This window comes from Grammomys surdaster, unplaced genomic scaffold (genome assembly GCF_004785775.1).
Source record: "Grammomys surdaster isolate TR1022 unplaced genomic scaffold, NIH_TR_1.0 100, whole genome shotgun sequence".
NCBI classification, from domain to species: Eukaryota; Metazoa; Chordata; class Mammalia; order Rodentia; family Muridae; genus Grammomys; species Grammomys surdaster.
The window spans coordinates 14,897,868-14,918,748 of NW_021604579.1; the positions used below are offsets into that span (position 1 = coordinate 14,897,868).

Below are 20,881 nucleotides of genomic sequence, written 5' to 3' on the forward strand. Positions count from 1 at the left end.
TCCCTCCTCCTCCTTCTCCTCCTCCTCTCCTCCTCCTCCTCCTCCTCCTCCTCCTCCTCCTCCTCCTCTTTCTCCTCCTTCTCCTCCTCCTCTTCCTTCTCCTCTTTTTCCTCCTCCTCCTTCGTATTAAAGTGAGAGAGAATATCTTCCTGGGACTAGATTTTTTAGCATTTTCTTTTTCTTTGTATAGACAGCTAGATCTAAGTAGAGTAAGGTAGTTTACATCCTCCAGATTGCTCTGATAAAAACTAAGCAAATTAGACGCTTGTTAGTCTTTTCTGAAGTGAGGCTATGTTAAGTAAAACAGAATGTTCTTGTATGATTAAAAAACAAACAAACAAACAAATAAACACACAAAGAAAACCCATCTAATCTCACCTCATGATGAAAGCTTTATGGAATTTTCTCTAATATTGAAAGTGAGAACCAGGTCAAGTTATTAGCGACAACATTTATAAAAGTGTAGTTGCCTCCCTATGACTCAGTCTCCCGCTGTTTATTTTTTTGTTTTGTTTTGTTTTTTCTTAAATCACAGCTGTATACACTAAACCTATAGACAATGACTGTCCCTAAGACTGGAAGCAGGAGAGAAGAGAGAGAGAAAGAGAGAGAGAGAGAGAGAGAGAGAGAGAGAGAGAGAGAGAGAGAGAAGGGGGGTGGAGAGAGAATCACAGCTGAGGCTGGGCACGGATACTCTGGTAAGTTGTGGTTCTGTGTTCTCTTATTTAGAGACAGCCTATGACCTCACTTCTCTTTCAGGCTATTCAGTGGCTGGGACAGAGCTGGAAGACTGTATTTGTTTCCATAATAGCCTTGCCTATTCTAGAAGTTTGCATAGGCAGGATCACACTGTATGTGTGCCATTTATAAGTCATCTTTTGTTCAGTACATTTTGAGATTCACCCATGATGTTATATTTATCAATAATTTGTTCTTTTTTTGAGATGTATTCATATGTATATTTTTCTCCCATTCTTATATTAATGGACACCTGAGCTGCTTTCAGCCTGTGGCCAGAATGAAATCATCTGCTATAAATAGTTTGGTTAAAATCTTTTCTAGATACATGTTTACCTTCTCGTTGGAAATGACAATGCCACAGCTACAGAATGGGCACTAGTCTAGTTTTGCAAATTGTACTATTTCACAACTTCACGGTCTTCACAGTTGCCATCATATGAGATGCCTGTCATCTTAATTTTCATCATTTTGGTAAGCAAATCTTAGAATCTCATTGTGAACATAGATTATTCAGATGTCTAAGATATCTGAGAATATTTTTGCATGACATGGTTTGTAGTGTGTGTATGCTTGTTTGTATCTTTGTTAGGTGCATGTTCATGTGGAGGTTTAAAGTCAACTTTGGTTGTTTTTCTTGGATCATTTTCCACCTTTAATCTTTAAGACATGGACTTATTGATTCAGCTAGGCAGACTGGTCAATGAGCTTCAAAGACCCACCTGTCTGCCCCCATAGCCATTGGGTAACAGGTACATGCCTCCACTTCAGTGTTTCACTTGTGTGTATATGTGTGTGTTGGGGAGGGGATTTGAATTCAGAGCTTTGTGCTTGTCCTGCAGGCACATGAACAACTGATGTCTCCCCAGCCTGATACCTGAATACCTACAGGCAGAATTTTGAAGATTTGTTTTTGTAAAATATTCTCGGATGTGTGGATTAGGAGAAAGCAAAGTTGTACTCTGATAATGTTGATAGCATTAACATAATAACTGGCATAAATAAAATGAACTGTTCATATTCCAATCTCTTTGTGTGCACCCCCTCCAACAAGGAGCATGAGCCCAGCTCCAGTGTGCTAACATGATCTGGTATAGCATTCTCAGCAACACTTTCCATCAGTTTGAATGCTACTTTTTTTTCCACAGATGAAACATCTGATCAAGATCATGCAGATAAAGGAAGGATCTGAACCCATGTCAGCCTAACTCTTACATGCCTGCTCACAGGACTATCCAGAGCCCTCTTGTGATGGAAGACACCATGCTACAATGTCACCCTGCAACAGAGGACACCATACTGGGAATCCTTCTGTTGGTATTTGCTTCAAATTTCTCAGACCCTTTAAAGTTTCCATCTGAGCCAGCTATAAGGCTGCATGGCTTCTGCTGGGTCAGCACTCTGCCAGAGAGAGAGAGAGAGAAAACAAAATTTCTGTGACCTGGGAAGTGAGAAGTCTGTCTCCCCTAAGGCAAGTCATCTCTGGCAATTTCAATTTCATTCACTTAGCAACTTCTTAGATTCTGTTTCTTGTTTCTCCTCTAGAAGTTAAACTCCCAGCCTAATTGAGAGACACTCCCCAGCCAGCAGCTTCAGGCCGGATGCTGACTAATGTCAGCTGTGGAGGATAATTACCAAAGCAGCCTGGCTAAACAGCACAGTTCTCGCTGCCACAAGGGGCAGGGAATATCAATGGTCTGCAGCACCCTTCTGATCTGCAGAAAGAGGGACAGAATTTGGTGCCTGACCCTACTCCCCAACCATGTAATCTCTTGAAACAGTGTGATGCTGTCCCTTGCATTATCTGCAAAATGGGGACAATAGTCTCAACAAAAACCTTTCAGAGTTCCTGTGAAGATTAACTCAGGAAATTAATGTAAGCTGGATCACAGTTCTTTGCCTAGTGGCTAATAGATATTGAGTATTATTATGGGGATTGTTTAATAAAGTCTGTCCCCATCTGAGATTGTTACATAGAAATGAGGATGATTATGAGGAATGTTTAATAAAGTCTGTCGCCATCTGTGATTATTACACAGAAGTGAGTGGTACCGGTCAGCAAGAGGAAAGGGACAGAGTAGTGAACTGTCATTCACTCAGAACTAATGAAACGCTGAATTCACTACTCTTGGATTTATAGTGTTTCTGACAAGAAGGTTAAAAGGCCCCATTTTACAGAAGAGAAAAACAAGTTACAAAGTGGATCTGTAATTAGACAAAAGAAGTTGAGTGGTCAGAATCAAGGGTATCCATTAGAAAAATGATCTGGGTACACAAAAAAAGCAGCCCTAAGCATGTCCTTTCTTCTTGGACAACCCCCTGCTATCTTGGGCTCCATGCTGAGGACAATGTCCAACAAATTGTCTTGACTTAGAGGGGCATGCTTAAAGAAGTCCATGGCTTTTTCAGATGAAGGAACATATCTTACGAAAGAACATAGAAACATGGGCTCAATCATCAGAAGAGTCATTTGGATCTTCATTTTTTAAATCTGTCTTGAAGTATGATTGGGCTGTCAATCAACCATCCTAACCCTTTGTGTTCTCATCTAGAAAATGAGCATGTTGCCTGAGTCACCAAAGAATCTGTCTGTGGAATGTAAAACCCCGCAGGTAAACTGTTCCAGAGCAGTTTGATAAGCAAATATCCCACCTTGGGATGTGGGGAGTCTCACACAGCCAGCGCACACACATCTGCCAAGGGCTTTACCCCTGCATCTTCATGGGCTGGAGACTGAGACTCAGTGATGTTTCATTCAGCTCATGTGTTGATCAATGTACTTTTAGTCCAAGAAATGGTCAGTTCTTCCCCATGATTTTGACTTAGGCCCCAATTCCTGATTCTCTTCTGCTTCTTCTCCTCACTATGATCCATCCTTTTAAAGGTACAGAGTACATCCTGTTTCCTACCTTCATTATGGTTAAACCCAAATTCTCTTTAAGAGGCTAAAACTTCATCGTGGCCAGGGTCTTACAGCTTCCAACCCTACCTGATTGCCTGTGCTCTGAACCAGGTCTTTAGACTCCAGCCATATTGATCTCCTTGCTCGTACGTGACATGATGGATGTGTTCCCACCCAAGGACCTGGTATCACCTCCTCCCTTGATCTAATGGGCATATATTTACATGTCTCCTACTTCTTGCTTAAGCATAGGCCCAGACAATTTCAAACACTAATAACCTCTTCCTACAACCCTTAGCCCACCATACTGATAGTGTTTATCGTCCCTATTTGATATTGTTATCATTTTAATGTTCTGATTGTAAGCTGCTCAGTAAAAGCAGAAGCCCCAGGAAGATAGAAACCTTGTCTTATTTAGATGAGATTCCTGTGGTTAAGTTGAGTTGGGCATATAGTTTGTGATTGGTCAATATGTGCAGGAGCCATACATAAGTATTGCTGGCAGATATTCAGTCTGTGTGGTGATGTCTATGAAGTGTAGCCATGGAGGGAAGGAGCCCATTGTAATTGTTTCTGCATGGATGCTAGGATGCATCCATGGTGCTATGATAGGTGCTAGGATAGGGTGAGGAGCGGTAAAAGCCACCTGAAAATGATGATTAGTCACACCCATTAGGACATGCTGGAATCTCTTAGCTGATGTCTCTTTTGTTAGAGCAGAAGATGGGCATCACAACTGTTCTCAACAGAAGGGATAGAGCTGAGTTAGGTCTGCAAGTCTGTGAGCCTTGGGAAACACATCAAACTCCATTGAGCACTGGAGATTCATCAGTAGGAGACAGCAGGGATATAGACAGGAGACAGGGACCCGAAGGAGCTAGGGGACAGAAACTGGAAGAGACCTGGAAAGATTCTAGTACATTAGCCCCACTCCTAGGTTTCTGTAAGTACCCTGGTCACTTTTAAAAACCATGAACCCAACATTATCCAACACTGAAAACCACACACTTTGAAAGTTATTGCTGGCATGCAAACACATCCATCAAAGCCCTTGGCTAACAGATTGAGTCTTAATCCCCTGCTTCTCAGTGATTCTTTTTTACCAGCCTCTAGGTGGACTAATGTGGAGTATCTAGTCCCTTCTGTCCTCTTACCTTGCCATCTCTTGCTGAGTGCTGAGCCAAATGTGTTCAATGTCCCAGTTATGATCACTTTATAATGTTATTCAAACAAATTTCTCATAGGTGAACATCTTGGTCACTTTGAGATACTCTAACAAATTACTAGAGACTGGATGGCTTAAAAAACAAAGCAAGTAATCAAACAAAAAATCTTCACATGTTCTGAGATCAGGGTCCTGGAGTGGTGGATCCTAGCTAAGACCCTCATTTTGTCCACTGGTGTCTGTCTTCTCCTCCATCTTCACAATGTAGGATCATAGGTCTGGTCTCCTCATCCTAGTGTTCTCTGAATCCCAATCAGTAGGATTCCTCTTTCATGGCAGAACTCCTCCCTCATGCCTGCTTCCCTACCAGACATTCTGTTTCCAATACCATTACAGAAAGCCATTCAAAGACTACCTTCACAGATATGTAGACTGAGGTTTGTTCTACTTGGAAGAGCATGTTTTTTCTCGTTTATACAGCAACTTCTGAAATAGCTTATTTTGCTTGCTCTCCGGAAGTTAAACCCTAAGCCTAAGAGATCCACCCCTGCAGCCAGCTTCAGCTGGTGCTGACTGATGTCTCCACAGAGGGTAATTAATACAATTGGGGGTGCTCACTCTTCTAGAGGGTCTCTTTTCTACTCTAGCCACTCTCTACCTTTGCCTTTATCTATCAGCTTCATCCTTGTCTTCAAGGACTCAGCTTAGAGCTCTGATTTCTTCCATGATAAACCAGCACCCTGGTTTATAAAGGCAGAGCCATGGTGTTGCCCCAAGTCCAATCTCTCCAGTAAGGACACAATGCACATGTGTGTTCTTCTCCACAGCCCCCTTGCACAACAGGATCCTTTGGCACAGATGTGGGAAGGACAGACCTAGGAATCCAAGAAAACACCTGTGGGTAGAGAAGGGTGGGACCAGCTTTCCCACTGAGGTATGGCCTTTGACTAAATTCTGCAACTTCACTGCTTGGTCCCACCTCTGAAAAGTACATGGGCCAAAGAAATGAACAACTCGCAGCTTTACAGCAAACCATGAGTAACTCTGTCAATTTTATGTGTATATAATGTGGTATCACAACCATTTAAGATATGAACATTATTTACTGATGTCCAGTCCCATGACAGCAATGGAGAGAAGAAAGGTTGGATTTACACAGAACCAATTAGAACTCTATAAGAGGCTAAATGTATATTTACCTTCGCACTCAAAGAATTCAAAGGACATATAACTCATAATTTAGCATAGCGATTAATATTCATGGCTATCTATCTGCTCCTTCCCTCAAATTCTAATGGATAATATAGGCAACCCTTTCCTCAACTACTCTAGAATTATTGAGTGGCTGTAATTAAGCCTTCTTAAACACTAGAGACTGTGAGTTTTGTTGCAGATGGAGAGAAATGTCCTGTTTCCAGGGTTCTGTGTCTCTGATCATTGAGGACTGTGGTGTGCATAGACATGTGCCTAATTTATTGTACACGTCACTGTCACAGAAGACATTGTTTAAATTTCAAGGAAGATGTGCATTTTGTTGCTTATTACTCTGCATTTGTAAAGACCTCACCTCCCTCAAATAGATTCTATAATATCCACACTTTATCTTCTCACCCCTTAGAAAAGGCAAGAGTGGTCCAAAGGTTATGAGCTTTGTTCACAATCATAGGGACAGAAAAGAGCAGATTACAGCTAAAAATCTATCTCCTAGCCTGATGCTCCTGGTACTTAGCTTACAAATATAGATCCTAGATACCTTGTCACTAGGAAGATTCTGATTTTGTGGGAGCAATGTAAATTTTGAGGTTCTGCCTTGCTAATGTGCCCTAAGGAATACCAGCCTCTGCTCCAGAGATTTCATTTGAATATCAGAATCCCATCTCAGTAACTTTCCCCTTCACTTACCTCCACTGTGGAAACTAAGGCAAAGAAGGGATGAGGTACACGGTCCCACAGTGTCAGTCAGAGAAGCCACTAGCTGAGGAAGAGAGGACTACTGGCCAGTTTTTGGTCAGGTTTTCATCTCTTTAGTGATTCACCTGGACTTTCAGAATCCCCACGTGATGGCAGGAGGAAACCTAGCAAAGGGTAATCGATGCTTCCATGCTTCCAATGAGCAGCTATAAAGCTAGAAAGGATGCAGAGAGCATCTCATTATAGTGAATGAAGGGAAATGCAGCCTGTGGTTTAGCATAACAATGAATATTCATGAATGTCCAGCAATCCCTGCCTTCAAGACTCTTAGACTTGATATAGGACTGTCTCCCTCCCATCACACCAGGATTATCAAGTGGCTATAATTAAAATATACTACAGCTTTCTGAAGCTTGGGACTCAAGTGCAAGTCCAGGCTTCCAGCAACAGCTCATTAATAAGAAAGGCTGGCTCTACAGATGGATGCAGCCCATAGGGTAGGAGGGAGTGTTTGGACTGTATCATTCTGTCTGTTCAGGGGTGGGTCCTGCAGGGCTAATAACTGAGCTCAGGTTGCACCACCCTCAGGGATTGGCAGAGCATCATACTTTATCCTTCCTTGAGCCTGTTTCCTTATCTGTTAAAGAGGATATTAGTCACAACAGTGCCTCCAACAGCTATTCCAAGACTAAACGAGTTCATGGATGTGAGACCAGAGAGAAATTACAAAGAGAGGATCACTCTAATCTGCCGTTATTTTTATCGTGGTCCACCCTCCCTGGTGCACTGGGTATACTGCTAAAGATACTGAGGATGCTTCTACATGTGAGTGTGCCTACACAGGCCTATATATATAGGCACTAAGGAGTCATGAGAAGGACACAATGAGTTTGTAGTGATCTCTGTGATGCAGTAACAGGGCAAGCAACTTTGGGCAAGTGCCTAAGCCATCTGGAGCCTTAGCTTTCTCGCCTGTAAAATATTATGTATTTAGAGAGCACCCCCCACTCCCTGCACGCACACCTCTCTTTGAGCTGCTTGGGCAATAGAGTGAATAGATGTTACTCAAAGGTTCAACATGCAGACAGTAATCAGAGAGCTACTTGGCTGCTATGACCCTCTGGGCAGCTTTGTGATGCATGAAGGGAGGACCCATGTTTCTCTTGACACACTCTGTTGTAGGATTCCTCACAAGCTGTGCTGTAGGCTGACTTAGCATCCATTCTAGGGAACATGATCTTAACTATCTAGTCACTTATAAAAAACACTGAGTAGTTGTAATAAGCCAGGTCCACTGCAGAGCTCAAAATAAGACTCAAAGAGGAAGGAGTAAGATCCTGATGCTGGGGCAGCTTTACTATAGAGAAGAGGTAGGGCAGATATAATTGGAGCAGTACCTAAAAGTGAAAGTGACAGCACCTAGCAGTGATAAAGTGCTGCTCAGTGTAGTTATGAGTCCAAATTCTACTCCGGTGGCAAAGATGTCTGCCAAGCATCATTCTTCCAGAAAAGCAAACGCCCTCTGCATTCTTCTCCTTATTCAGCACTACAGAGTGAACATGACCACAGAGAGACAACTTTGACTACTCAGAAAACAATACTGCACTAGAGAATATCTGAGTAACAACTAGAAGGAACAAGAGCTAGGGGTTACAAAGCTACCTATCTGTACTGTCTTCCCTCTGTGGCTGGTAATAGAGACATTTTCATCTTGCTCAGACATTGTGTCTGGGGCCTACCTTTGCCATATTTCCTTATATATTAAACTACAAGCAGTTTGCAATTCTGGTTGATTAACTGATTTATTGATTGATTGATTGATTCATTCATTCATTCATTCACTAGGCAACTGCAAAGTATCAGACACTGAGTAAAATGCTTTCATTTGCATCATGTCAGTTAATTTCACAACTATGTTAAGATGGAGACCATTGCCTTCTCTATTATATAGGTAAAGAGATAATGAGCAAAAGTATACTGTGACTCATGAGAGGCCACATAGCTAATAATGATAATAATAATAATAAATAATCCAGGACCATTGTGAAAAGCAGGTGCCTTCTACAACCTTGTGTGGTTTCTACTCATCTACAAAATACTAAACAAGAGCTGGAGATCTGGAATTACAAGACTTTATCTTAAGAAAAAAATCATCCATGGCTAAAAATCAAGCAACAGTGAGAATATAACACTAAACCAGATCCACGGGTACATTCAATTTTGTGATAGCATGAATACCAGCAGTTACTATTTAAGCAGCTACTACTGACCTCCTGTGAAGTAGATTGGGTTGTGCTTCATGGAAAGGTATAGAGGCACCATCAGGAAAGTTCTTACACTGCTGGAAGAGCCAACCAGGTCAATGGAGCTGAAACCCAACCTCCCATTGACACTGCCAGCTAAATGAAAAATCCTGACACACTGGCCCTCATCCTTCCATACGCCTCTGCTTATGACACGGGTATAATAAGTAAAGTTGGTAGCAACAGAAAGGAAAGTCATGGAGCATAAGAGAAGTTCACCAGTGAGAAAGCCGCTAATTTAGCAGCAGTGACTGTGAGAACCTCCCACCTCAGCCAGAAGGATCAAAGTAGAGAACAGGATTCATTTTGTAAATGAGAAAGGCAGGAAAATTTTATTATATAATCTCTGAAACCCACCATCCATTACACACTACACACATATAGATTTGTGGTAACAAAGAGCCATGTTGGAACCTGGACTTTTCTCCTGATTTATGTAGAGACCTGCTGGAAAGGGCCAATGGGTGTTTTGTGGTAAGATTAAGACTGATGAAAAGAGACAAGGGCTTCCTAATGTCATTAAAGTTTCTCTGGAAGATAACACATATTCCTAATTCATAATTCCTAATTCCTTCCCATCTACTCTCCCAGGCTTAGATCCTACAGCCATCAGAGTACTTGGTAGACTACCCCTAACCTTCCCCATGCCAAGACTGGCATAGTTGTCTACAGGTTTTCCCTATCCCACCTTCTTGTCTTCCAGCCTATGTATGTTACATACTGTCCAGGGTTTGGCTAAAATATCAGTTCCTGACTGGCTCTTCAGCATTCATACTCTTCCCTCCATTGTGCTGCACTGGGCACAGATTAGAGGATGTGTCTTCTCATGGGTGTGTCCCATACAAAGCCAGAGGACAGAGATTCAAAAACCAACTCTACCTCAATCCAAATCTGACATTCCAGAGGTCACAACTTTAAATCTTAGACAAATTGTTTAATCTGATTCTGTAAATGAAAAATGAACATAATATCCTCCTGTGAAATCAATAGACTGGTTAAGGCACATTAGATGCCTTCAATTCAATAAATGTTAAATTCCTCCTTCCCTTTATCCACCACTGTAGCTATGATGCATGTTCAGTTTCTTCTACATATGTGCTGAATGAATGGAAAATTAGTGTCATCTTCTCCTTGGGATTTCTTAGGTAAAGAAATGTTAAAGCTAGTATTTATCATTGGCCCTTACTGGAACCTTCAAGAACTCCAAAAGAGAATCTTCCTTGGTTCTCAGTCTCAGTGAAAGTTAAGGCTATTGGAATGATGTGGAAGTGTCTAATGATACACATTTGTGTTAGTTAAAACAACCTTTGACGAGGAGCACACCTCCTGCCAGTCATCCACACATCTACCCACAGCTTAAAACAGCATCTCAATCGTGAAAACATGGCACCTCACACACAGGAAGGGCAAACACACACACACACACACACACACACACACACACATACACACACACACACACACACAGTGAGAGAGAGACAGAGACAGAGAGAGGACGGTATGTGGGGAGGGAGGGAGGGAGAGGCGCTTCCTGTGTGGGAGGGGGGGTGGGTGGGAGGGAGGGAGGGAGGGAGGGAGAGATCTTCATTATACTTTCATTATGAGCATCTTCACATACTCTTTCCATAAGAGAGTAAAACCTAAAGACAGAATGTGACCTCCTAGGCTTCCCATTCTGGCAGACCACTGGTGGGTTTTCAGTTGGCTCCTTGATTGATGACACCTTCAGATCTGGTATCTGAAGATCAGAAAGTTAAGTGTCTTTATGGGACCAATATCTCCTCATGAAACTTCTCTCCCTAACCCAAACATATCCATGAAGTGTTGCTGGGTACGAGGCCTCCTTCCATTGTGTTTTCTCCAAGCTGAATACTTCATGCTGTCTTCCGGTTGGAAGACCTGTTTTACTGGGTCCATTTATAATTTTCCCATCTCAAGGATTCCCCTTTAAAAGTTCCCCAATATCCTGGATATTCTAATGAATACTTTTTGAAAAATGCATACCCAAACCTATACATATACAAACTCTGCCTTCCATTTCAAGAGGTTAATATAACCTTTAAATCCATCCTATCAACCCCTGCAAGTAACCCTATTCTTTATTGGGATTTTCTTAGAGTTATGGATCTTGCCTTAGTTACATTGATTTTACTTCAAGGTCCAGCACGTAGTCGGCACCCAGGAACAGCTCATCAAATCAATAATAAATCGACAGCAGTGTTAGTGAGTACCAGATTTCTTCTAATTGCATATAACCCACAAACAGGTCTGTAAACTAGAGAGTGCTACTGTATTGGTATATTGTATACCCTAGTGGACATGTGAAGAAACGAAGTCCCTGAGATCACAGAACTAGTAAGTAACAAAGCCATACCTCAGGCTCCCATTACCACTGTTCCATCCAATCATTCAGATTCCCTACCAAAGCTGGGCCATTTCTGTGTGGCAACATGGACAGCCCTTGCTTCTCTTCTTAGTCATGCATCTTTATTAGAATGAAGACATGTTTCATCTAGAGTCTAGGTGTGGCTGGGCAGATGATCTGAAGATGATATAAAAAATTATGTGTATGGAGCTTACTGGCCTCTGAAAAGAGATAAAATATTAACATGTTGACTCTGATGGAAAGTTGTGGTTCTCAACCTCTTAGGTGGCTACTTTATAAGCTCAAACTGTATTGTGATTGATACTTTCTGTTTCCTTAGATCCACTTCCCCTCCTGGTCTATCAGAAGGATTGACTTAGAGGCCTCTGCCTTCCACTTGGGTTTAGAGAACCAGAGTATGAGTATCAGTAAAAGAAATGGTACAAGAGAGAGTAAAGCCAAATGGGCATTCCCTAGCTATTCAAAAGGCTCATGACTACTCAGCCAACTATATAGATTTGGCTATAGCTAAACTTTGATAGTGATCCCTCTCCTTGCCTTGCCAGCCATAGGCAAATATACCAGGAGCCCTCCTTCCTCTCGGTTTGCCTGACTCCTTTATTACCTTCAGAACTGTTTTAGATAAAATTTCGCTAAGTTTCCCAGTCTAAGCACGCTAAGGGCTTCCTCCAAGGACCCTGTATGACCCACATGCCTGGTTACTTCTCTCATAAAGCTGACGAAGTTTGCATTTGTACACAGAGAAAGCAAATGAAGGAGTTGGAAAGTATCTTGGAGGCCATCTTCAGGACTTGATTCTCTAGTCATGGTCATGGTGTCTTGGCATTGCTAGTTATTAAATAACCTCTGTGCATCATTTGCTATGTTTCTTGGTTTGCATGGGTATCCTTATAAACTCCTACTTTTCTCAAGTAGATATTATCTCTTATACAAAAGAAGAAATCAAAAGCATAGAGAAGAATTTTTCCAGAACTGGTAGAGGGCTGAGTAGAAATTTGACCTCATCACTGCAGGTCTAGAAAGCATGTGACCATCAGAATAATCTGTAGAGCGATGGCAGCCCTGAGATTCAGAGACTTACTCAAATTTCAGGAAATTCTCATAAACCCATGAACAGAATTAAGTACTCCCTACAGTCCACCTAATTCCTCCAACAGGATATTTCATTGCTTTTGCACCATTGCCATCCTGGAAAGATATTCCTTCTTTGAGTAGCTACCTGTGCACTTTAGGGTGTGTAGAAGCATCCCTGAATATACTTTTATATGCCCGTTGCTCCACCTATGATGTTCAAAATATTGCCAAATATTGCCAAATATTCCATGTAAGGAAATAAGATTCCTGGTTGGAAAATACTGTTTTTTTTTTTTCAATTCTCAAGCTGTGGGTTGCAACCTCTTTGAGGTTGCATATCAGATATCCTGCATATCACATATTTATATTACAATTCAAAACAGTAGCCAAATTATAGTTATGAAGTAGCAATAAAAGTAATTTATGATTGGTGGTCACTATAACATAAGAACTGTCTTAAAGAGTTGCAGCATTAGGAAGGTTTAATGTCTAAGACTGATTGGCATATGGAAGCCTAAAAGAAAAGTGGTTCAGATGATTGATTTTCCCATCAGCAGTGAGACAGGACATATTCCAAACTAGTTAACTATTCCTCTGCTCTGTAAACTCCCTATCCAAGACCCTCCACAGCTACCTCTCCAGCAACAACTTCCTTTGTTCTGAGTCTTATACTTTGAGCTAAATAAACATGGAGCTTCTCATGTCTACAGCCAATTCCTGCTATCAGGGGAGCTCTCCTCAATCTCCCCCTGCTAGAGGCCCCTCTACACCTTCACTAAGCTCATGGAAGCCCGGACTCCGTCATACATCAAACAAGGTCTGTAAGTTAAAGGCATCAGTTCACACTGCAAAGTATTTCATCTGCATATAGTTCTTAGAACACAGGATTTGTTTCATCTCTCTATGTTTTTGTATTTTATGTTGTCTCTGCCTACAATGCTACCCACCTCATCCAATTATCTCTTATTTCAAAACTCAACACAGCCATTCCTTTCCCTCTTCATTTCAGAGTTAAATCTCTTTTGAATCAGTAGCATCTTCAATAAACATAAGCTATCAGATAAATTGGGCCCAGCAGTTGTTAGACTCCCTAATTTGTTCTATGGACTCATCTTCCTGAGGGCAAGACATGTTCATATTTGGCACCTTGCTTTCTGGTGTGAATGTAGATTAAATCCTCAGCTGGGCCAGGTAAGGAGCAGCTCAGAAACATGCTGCTGTGATCAAGAGAGTCACAGCGATTCCCCTGCAGACTAGAGAACAGGCACATTATAATGTAATTTATTAGACCCTGGCACAAGTTCATTTTTATAGGCAGAACATCTATTTTAATGGGTACATATATAACCACAGTTTTCAATCTGCTTCTTTTCCTCAAGAGAAAATCATGGAAGGAATCATGGTAGGAAGAAAATGAGGGTTGGTGGCAGGGGGGACGTGGGGTGACATAGGAAAGGATATGTTTTCCCTAGTACTTTCTTAAAATAGACCCAGGAGGAGGAGTCACCTAATTCACAAAGAAGCATACATTCACCTGGAAAATTAAATTAGTACAATGGACGAGATGACTATAATTTTGTGCCTCATCTATCTTATTCAAATTACCAGTCTGACCAATGTATCAACACCGAATTACCCAGTTGTTTCAGTTCTGTGAAACTTCCTATTACAAAGCTCTTTACAGAGAAGTTGCTCTGTGCTGAAAGGAGCAATAAAACCTCGGGGCCAGACAGTTTTATGATTGCATTCTAGATGTGGCACTTCTTAACTGCAGAGCTCTGAAAAGTGACATCACTGGCTTTTCACTTTTTTATATGGAAAATGGAGAACAGCACCTAATTTGTGGGCCAACTTCAGTGAGCAAATGAAGTAATGTCCATAACCCAAGCAGCACAGTACCCAGTACTTAGTAGATGCACAGTAAACCTAAGCTTATAGCTTCATGTCCTCCTTTTGCTGAATGAGGGGAAATGGCAAAGGCAAAGCAGCAGTGGGAGCACCCCAAACAACTCTTCAAGTAGGTAGTCCTTGAATTTACCTGTGACATCATGAACTATGTCTTACGATGTCAAAGACCATGTTAAAGAATACAGGTGGCTTTAAACTGGTATGTGAAAGATGTGGCTTTACAGAGGGCAAAAGAGGCCCTTATAGTTGGAAAATTCACCCCACACATGCTCACTTGTTTCATCTATTGACTCATTCCCCCTCCTTTTGGTTCATTCATTTGTTCTTCCAGACTCTATGCACTTTAAGAGAGTAGTTGACCAACCAGCTAGAAGCTATGCTGCCCAGCCCTCTTTGCTCCAGGAAAATTTTCAGAAATAAGAGCTGGAAAATGATAACAGATCATGTCTCAAATCCAAGTTATTTGCTCTGCAAATCTTTTTCTTCCTTCTGAAGACTGGCATGGGGGAGAGGGGGAGAATAGAGTCAGAGAGAGAGAGAGAGAGAGAGAGAGAGAGAGAGAGAGAGAGAGAGAGAGAGAGAGAGGAGAAAGGGATGGGGATGGGGATGCTGGAGCAGTAGAGCATTTAAGCTGGGTTCTTACTGTACAAAGATACTCTGGATCCTCAAGACTCCACAGCCCCAGATCTCTGCTGCTTATCTCTCTAACAGCAGAAAATCTAGTCTCCTCACTAAGAGGGGGCCCTAATGGAGCAGGTGGAGAGGGCCTGTGGTGGAAAAGGCAAAGAGGAGCTAGGCAAGCATAATAGCTTCTTCATGACAGGAAGCCTGGTGACTCTTAGATGGGGTTAAAATAAAGCCCTCTCTGCCTCTAGGCTATAGAAATAAAATAAAATCAAGTTTAAGATAATCCATTTTTTAAAAAAAAGCCAAAGAAGACACATACTATCCTCCTAATTCAACCCAATATCTGTTCAACTCACAGCAGAAGGAGGGCTGGAAATGTTGACCACAATTCCATCTTCACTATGAGATGGTTCTGTTCAGTAAATTGACTGTCTGTACTGAAGGGAAAAAAATCTGAATTTACAAAGGCAGTTCAACCGTTTGGGAAGTGACTCAGAAAATATGGACTTACACTTACCTGAATTTGATCAGTCTTGTGTTGTTCTAGTTTCATCTCCTGGGCCCACATAGAAAACGTGGAATCTGCTCATAACCCTCATTCAAATGACTCACTCCAGTGTGTGAGGCGGCCCTACCTATGTTAGCAAATGGTTCTTTGGTCTATAAACATCTATTTTTATCTGTTCAGATAGAATTCCATCCATGGCTTCCTTTTCCAAGTCCAATTTCTTCATCTGAAAAATGAGGAGTCTAAGCTTTTCAGATAAGTCTTCAAATCAGATTATTTGAAGAGGCGTAAATAAATGCATTCCATGGTAGAGATTAGGTAACAGGGATAATACTAGGATACACTTATGGCCCTTTTCTGTTTATTGTTTACTTGTACTTGTTTTCTTCAATAGCACCATGCTAGCCACCAAATAAACTCAGTGGCTATATGGGGAGAAGTCTGTGAATTCAGGTCTGTGATCCTAAGGGTCTCCTAGTCCTCAAGTCCTATGACTCTCATAAACTGTCCCATTTTACAGGACTGACTCTAAATAAGCTTGTGCTTGACTGACATGTACACAGCTCCATGTAAACCATCCTTCAACTCCATTCGCACCCTTTATTCCATTGCTTTGTACCACAATTATACAACTGTTTAGAAATGCACCAAAAATGCTGGGCAGTGATGGCGCACGCCTTTAATCCCAGCACTTGGGAGGCAGAGGCAGGCGGATTTCTGAGTTTGAGAGTTCGAGAGTTTGAGGCTAGCCTGGTCTACAGAGTGAGTTCCAGGACAGCCAGAGCTACACAGAGAAACCCTGTCTCGAAAAAAATTTAAAAAAAATAAATAAATAAAAAGAAAAGAAAAAAGAAATGCACCAAAAATAAGTTTTAAAATTCTGACTTCTGGCTTGAACTGGCCAAAGAGGGGCATAGCATGAAATGGAGACAATAAAGGCTATTGTTCTTCCATCTCCTTATGCCCTATTGAGCGTGAATGGGTTCCTGTACTTAAGTCCCTGGCTCTTCTCTTGGCCTTCTTCTATGGCTACATGACCCAGTGGGATCAGATACCTACTCTGTTATTTCAGGGCAAAGAAATGACTGCCCACTGACAGCAATCTGTAGATATCTGACAACCTTTTATGTCTGTTCTTAACCCTTCCCACATGTCTTTAAATAGTACTTTCTCTAAAGCATCCTTCTGAGTATACCATCTGTTCCCTCCCAGGACCCTAATTAATTCACTACCAGTCCTGTCCTTGGTATTCTTCCAAAGAGGGGTGAGAAAGTCCATACTAAAAGGTCCAGATGCCTTAGTCTCAGAAACATAGCTTAGGGCTGGGTATGGCATGGTACATATCTATAATCTCAGCAGCTATCATCTGAAGGACAACCAGGAGATTTAGATCAGCACAGGATGCACAGTGAGACACTCTCATAGAAGAAGAGAAGAGAGTGGATGATTAGATAGCACAGTGGGTGAAGCACTTGCCAACAAACCTAGAGGCTTGAGTCTAATCTTTGGAATACACATAAATGTAGGATACAACCAACTCTACAAAGCTGTCCTCTGACCTGTACCAACCTAGTCACCATGCACACATGTAACAGTAATATTCCTTAAAACAGGAGAATATATGCATGTATGCATGCAAGTTTATGTGTGTGTGTGTGTGTGTGTGTGTATGAATGATGCAGTGTTAATTAGATCCCTGTAGTGATTATCTATTTTTGTTCCTTTCAATAATTTTTACTCTACAAATAAAGAACAGCCTCTTCCCTTATCCAATGTGAGGAAGTGTTAATAAAAAGGTACCATTCCCTTATCATAGAATAGACATAGAATCCATGCCAATACAATTTCTCCCAAGAATTTTTTAAATAGAACTAGATAAAGAAGGTCTATTCCTTATAGGTGGTGGCTCTAGATATGGGTAGCCTAGAAGGCACAATTGCTATGTTTCAGCCCCAAGGAAAAAGCTGAACTATAATAGGCACCTGGTTAAATGGAATTACAGAAGAGGAGATTGTTGGGGGTTCAAGCATCTTTGTTTGAGGATATGGTTCTTCTCCTACTTAAAACTCAGATATACAATGGCTTCTCTAAGTCTGCTGTTTGTTGACTTTTTTCTTGTATTTCTTTGTGTATAGTTTTCTCCAGGGTAATGCATCCTTAGTGGAGATGGAATTCATGGTTAATCTGACTCTGACTGCCTGGGCACATGACCTTAGTTCTATGGTGAAGTACCTGCTTGATGCTTGCTCGTGTTTTCACATTTGTATCTCAATCTTATCATAACAAGAGCTTCAGAGGATGAATAGGACAGGGAGTGTTGTCCCCTTAGTTAACATTACCCTGGGGCTCAGGCAGGCTATAGCCTCAAAGCTACTTCTCACTTTGGTCTTGCCTTGTTGGGATCATGCCAAGGCTTTCCTTGCAGAGAGAGACATGGTACCTGTGTTCATAAACTTGTTTCTGGATTGATCTTGGATTCTATTCACGACCCATTTCCCACTGTTTTCTCTGTTTGAAAATACTCTTCATGCTTTCTACCTTGAGACACACAGTCTGTTCTGTTCCCACCTCCAGGTTATACTCTGACATGCAGCATGACAGTTCTCCATCTCCATGGACCAGGTACCTTAAAGGTCACAGTTGCTTTCCTCCCTCCTAACTTAACTTCCTTGTCTATTCAGCCACTTTGAGAACTACTCCTGTTTGTAGCCCCATTCACCGTCTTAGTGTGACCTTGATTGCAGGCTCAGAAGGTTGGAAAGCTGAGGAAAACCAATTTGTACTGATTTCTTCAAATGCTTTTTACAGTAACTGTCAATGAAGCCAAAAACCAAGATCAGGAAAAGGCCCCTCCATGTGGAAAATGGTGAGTATTTTCTACTTGTAGAATTGTTTTGAACCCATGTCTTTTAGCTGATGGCTATGAGTGTCGAGTGGTATTTTATAAAGTCTCACTTTCAGTGAGGAGGAAAAGTCTCATAGGGAAAAGTACAGAAGTTAAAACAATATGATGTGCTTTTTACAACCGAGACAAAGGCTGAAATAGAGGATACAGCCTAAATTAGCTCCAGAGCAACTCTGTCTGATGAGAAAATTATCCAACAGCAAATTACATGCTGTGTTACACCATGAGCGTCACTGAAATTTAAGACATTGGCTTAACCAAAATGAGACAATAGGGGCTAGAGGCACAAAGAAGACATGCAATAAGATGAAGCAGAAAGAATAGGAACTAATATTTTCTATCAATCAGTCATATGAGTAGCATCTTGAAATATACAGAGTGAATAACCTGAAGTCCTTGCTTCTAAGGAGACAGAGGTCAACACATCAATACCTAAAAATGCATAAGATATGGTAGGAAGTAAGGGAGCCATGTTGGCCTAGAAGCTTATCTTCAAGACAGACTTTGTCTTGTTGAATTGAGCAGTACTGAAGAGGAAAAGGATCATTTGTGATAAAGGAAGGGAATAAAACCATCCTGATTACTAAATATACTATTCAAGAGAACACTTACAGTTCAACTGATAGATATGTCTATCTGGGGCCCAACAAACTGTTGGCACATTCACTTGAGAATAGCTCTAGGGATTACTGGTTACAAAGGTGTAGGCCAAGGAACAGAGTCCTAAGAGTTAAAGCAGTAATCCAGAGCTGATCATAGGCATTCTGGCACCCTGTATGTGGAAGTGAAAAGATAGGAGAGAACTTGGATGAGAACAAGTTCTAGTGGTATCTGGGCCAAATCCAGCCCAGGGTGACATCACAGGAAAGAGCCAGGCAAATAAATCTTTCTCCCCTGTTTGGAGCTTCATCTAGAAAGCCTTCAAACACAAGAAGCAAGTAAGGTGCTTCATATAAGCCAGACAACTGGGGAGAGCCAGGTGATATAAAGTTGACAGTGAACCTAGTTTAATGAGGCCATGAAGCAATTCAAGGTGTAGAGACAGATGATAAAGTACAGAGTGGACCAACGCATCTTTACCTCCCTGTGACTATATGAATGAGGTTAGGCTCTTGCTGACAAAGTTTGACCAAAAGACACAAAAGGCACAAAAACACCTCCAACACACCAGGGAGCTTAGTCTCTGGCTAAGAGAAAGTCTATGGAAATGAAGGCAATATGTTAATGGCCTGCTAGGCAATGTGCGATGTAGTTATTCATTTCTTGGGAAGATTATAGAGTAGACATAGTATAGAATTTGGTTAGACAAAGAATCCAACTGGCACTCTTCAATCAGAAAGACCTTGTGTTTGCCGAACACTTTTTAATGGACATAATCATAGATATTATAAATAAAAATAAATCAATCCAATGACTGGGGAAATAACAGGTATGAAGTCAGAGGGCAGACAACAGTTCATGTGTGAAAGGCTGTTTGGGAAACTTTGTGATCAGACTTATATTCCTGGGTAGGATTACCCAGAAAAAAAAAATGCAATCAGAAGGGACTGTCTCAGGGTGAAGGACACAGAGACAGATGTGCATAGATAGAAGATAAAAGATAGTTGACAACCTACAGGCCCAAACCTGGGGCAGTTCCTCCTCTTCTGGGTCTTGGAAGAAACCAACAATGCTATCTTCTCGATGTCACGCTTCTGGATTCTAGAATCACGAGGGAATGCATCTGTATTGTTTCAGCCACACAGGTGGTAGTGCTTTGTAATAACACCCTTAGGAAATAAATATATATTCCAGACCCCTCTTTTATCCGTAGACATCATAATAGGAAGAGGTCAAAGTGACTCACCAGTGTTGGCAAATGTCATAATGAGATCACCACTCTGTCCCCTGTACTCTTTTGCACAGGTATGGCTTTCAATTCTGCTCTCTGCTAAGTCACCAGCCTTTGCATCAGTGCGTCCTTGTCCATGAGCAGGTCCAGAAAGGCCAGTGAAGAAACCTAGTGACATCATTCAGGCAACAGGGGTTAACAATGCAAAATTAGCTGACAGCCTGGATGTTAGGTGTGAAAGAAGAAGAGGAGCCAAGCCAGATTCTATGGCAAAAGCAAGAATAAAGCTCTCTTCATTAATATGGAGAATTCAGATGGAGCTATTTTTTGGGGGGAGTGAGAGGAGAAACTAAGAGTTCAGTTTTGAACATATTGACTTTGACATATATACTAGAAATCTGAGTGGATATGTTAAGTAGGTTGTTGGATATAGAAATGTCTAATTCAGTAAAGAAATCTAGGCAGAAGATACCAACTTGAGTATTGTCAACACATAGATAGTATTTAAAGACAAGACAAGATCAGCCTCCCAAAGGAGTAAGCATACACAAAAACACAGAATCCAGGAACACTCCAGGGTTTAGTTTCAGAAAATGAGAAATAATAACCAGCTTAACAAAAAA

The 20,881-nt window shown here is 41.4% G+C and overlaps 1 protein-coding gene and 1 pseudogene across 1 annotated transcript in view; both read right to left on the bottom strand.

Annotated features, from left to right (window-relative positions):
* Dab1 (DAB adaptor protein 1) overlaps positions 1-20,881 on the bottom strand; it is a 1,070,329-nt gene that overhangs the window by 803,954 nt on the left and 245,494 nt on the right. The gene's annotated exons all lie outside the window — the stretch shown is intronic.
* The window catches only part of LOC114637584, a 75,959-nt pseudogene that overhangs the window by 36,874 nt on the left and 18,204 nt on the right, over positions 1-20,881 (bottom strand).